At 29.0% G+C, this 3,087-nt stretch overlaps 1 long non-coding RNA gene across 1 annotated transcript; it reads right to left on the bottom strand.

The window, feature by feature from the left end:
- Positions 1 to 2,038: 2,038 nt before the first annotated feature.
- On the bottom strand, positions 2,039 to 2,377 carry LOC111636572. The gene is made up of 3 exons (XR_002758553.1): positions 2,305 to 2,377; positions 2,138 to 2,206; positions 2,039 to 2,071 (listed from the first exon to the last, which is right to left on the bottom strand). It is a non-coding gene; the product is annotated as an uncharacterized LOC111636572 (long non-coding RNA).
- Positions 2,378 to 3,087: the final 710 nt, after the last annotated feature.

Raw genomic sequence — 3,087 nt, 5'->3', positions numbered from 1 at the left:
ACTAGAACTTTAAAACAATGAATGAAATTTGATAAAAAAAAATCCTATTAAAAACAATCAAGCGTTAATCGTGAGTCATTAAAGGTAAATTAAAATCGCGATAAAATGTTTTCGCGCGTGAAAAAATCTTTGAAAAAATTTAGATACTTAAAAAACATCCAAAAATCGAAAGAAAACAGAAATTTTTTTGGAGGGCCCAAACGACTGAGTTTTATGTAACGCTATGGAAATTGCCCGAGTTTTCTCGAATTAAGTCGAGAGGGTCGGTAATCGCAATTAAAATTTGAATTTTTAAAAATTTTTAAAAATATACGGCCAGCAAGTATTCACCCTACTATAAACCCTTCGTCTCCCAAGACTTCTATGAGAATGTCCCGGGAAATCCAACACCAGCTGTTTTCAAGGTCATCCAGCTGTAAATACAATGACTCATCAGTGTCAGATTTCACAAAATGGCAAGACAATGGAAAATAAAGTTTGAAACTTTTTCTTCAAAATTAAAGCATTTCTTTCGTTTTTTTCAGTTTTAATATTTTTTATGTTCAATTACATTAATATTAAAAATTGGAAAGTCGCAAGGAAGTTAAAATTCGAATTATATACCGAGATTTTCGAAGTCAAATTTCGCAATGTAAAACTTATGGGCCGATCGCAAGTTATAAGCTGGTCGTACACTACTTTACAGTAGAATTTTTCCGTTGTTGTCAACTTACTTCGAACGCTACGAGAAGTCTCTACTTTGTATATTATAACAGGTATTTGAAATGGGGACAATTTAATAATTTCATTACGCTTACGCGACGATTATAAAACGTTATGTCGGAGTCCGTTAAATTTAAGGCCACTTTAATATTTCAATTCAACCCATGTAGTGTACATACATCAATTTTGTTATATGTGACAATTTATAAAGTGTTGTAAGATTATCCTAAATTTTATAACTGTGGCTGTAAAGAAAAAAAAAATGAAATAAAATAAAACTACATCATTCTGTTTTACTATTTTAACAATTGCTACAAATTAGTGCACAATATTTCGGTTATATCACCTTATTGATGCAGTATGCTTTGCTAGTAGAGGTATTTCAGTTCTTCGTTGTGCTGAAATTACTTTCTGTGTTCAATCAAAAAGATTTGAACAACATGTTATTTACACTGCGTGTGAAATTACACTTTTGTCGTAATTACACTTAAGAGTATAGGAATGTCATATATTTATTTATATTACTTTAAATGTTTTGGATTAGATTCAGTCTACTCACCACTGAAAAATGCAGAATGTTTAATTTGTACTGTGAAAACTATTGTCAAAAATACCATCAGCAATGTTCAAGTCATAAGTAACAAAAGAAAAAATTACCATGCAGTTTAACTAAATATTATACGTATACAGAAATTCTGTTTAACAGTAATAATGCAGCGTTTCAAAGATTTATAAATAATGAATAAAGAAGTTCGTTAACGAATACTTCTTTATAACAGATTAAAATAGTTAGAAAAGCGTATTGTTTTTAAATGTGAAATGTCCACAAGTTTTCGTGTGGCATCTCTTCTTATCAAGAACTCCGGTTATTTGAATGATAGAAGAGAAAACAGAGTACAATCCACTTATCACCTGAAAGTAATATAAAATGTAATAAATATTTCTGTATGGGAAAGTATAATTTACAATAAAGATAAATAAAATTACTAATGCATTTAGAACATTTCTATAAAACTGTCTAAAAAATTACGTGATTATAATAAGAATTATTGCATGTAAACGTATAAAATCTACATAATAAACAACTTTCGAGTATATAGATTAAATTTCTAGGTTTTAAATTATTCCTGAATGCCCAATATTAATTTTTAAACATAAAAAATGCAATGTGATTATAATATAACACCGTCTAACAACACTACATTGTATTTCCTTTTATACGTTACTCATTAAATTTGAAAAAAACTAAGAACAAATATTTACAACTATTAACAATTACCCTAAGCAGGAAATTTCTCTTAATGTAGAAAAATCCCCACATCGATAAACCGAAAGGTCTTCCTCCGAATCTCTTCATAAAACAAATAATCTGTAATGATACAATTATTAATATAATCACATTTTATGTGTGAAAAATTAGAAAAAAAAAACACACTTTAAATCTGTACTCCGGTGTGAATAAACAACAGTCATACTTTCCGATGTTGATAAAATTGTCATAGATCTGAAAAAAATTAATATATTTATTATAAAATCAATGCTATATGCAGTAAGTATAGCACTGTAATTATTAGTCTATGTAGGAATTAGAACAGTTCTTACAATTGAAGTAAAATATGACAATGCCCACGACACTGTTAATGTTGCAACCAGAGATATCACTCCGAATATCGCGATAATCAAGCGAAATATTACACCTGTCCGCACAAACAGAGCAATGTATATAAAGAAACAAGTTTGATGGATATAAAACAAATAATAAACAGGAAAGAGCGCTTTCCATTTCTCGTTAAATTCTTCAATACACTCCCAAATTTTCCAAAGTTTCTGCATAAGTTCATCAACAAGAGATTGTCTCGAGGTTTGAGAAATTTTTAAATTAACAGAAATGTTTATCAAACTTTTTTCTAGAAGTAACCAAAAAATTAGTGCAAATAAAATTATGCAAAGTCCGTGTGACGCAACGAAAAAATACCAAAGTTCGAGTCCGAAAAGGCAAAACAAAGGTATTCTAGGATCGTAGCGTACTGATTGAAAAATATGATACCCCATGTATATGTTTCCCGTGAAAAAACACAGTAGAATAAGAACATACAAATAGAAACAACGAAAGAAATACGGTTCATACTTTTGAACAAATTCTTCTTTTTTTTTGAAATCTCTCATCAGATAATGAATATTAATCTTATTTCTTTTCAGAATGCTGAATTGTAAACTTCCGTACAAAGAACAACACCATAATATGAATACAACATAAGTCTTATTATCTTCTAATAACATAAAAACTTGAATGCAGTAACCTCTCGATGTAGCTAGTATTGCAGTAAACAATAAAACCATACCCCATAAAAATATTTCTAGTAAATTAGAGTAAAGTGTAAGAAG

Source organism: Centruroides sculpturatus, unplaced genomic scaffold, assembly GCF_000671375.1.
Source record: "Centruroides sculpturatus isolate CEXI.00-Female unplaced genomic scaffold, Cexi_2.0 scaffold1005, whole genome shotgun sequence".
Taxonomy (NCBI): Eukaryota; Metazoa; Arthropoda; class Arachnida; order Scorpiones; family Buthidae; genus Centruroides; species Centruroides sculpturatus.
The sequence above is the reverse complement of the archived record's forward strand: the minus strand, read 5'-3'. Positions and strand labels throughout refer to the sequence as shown.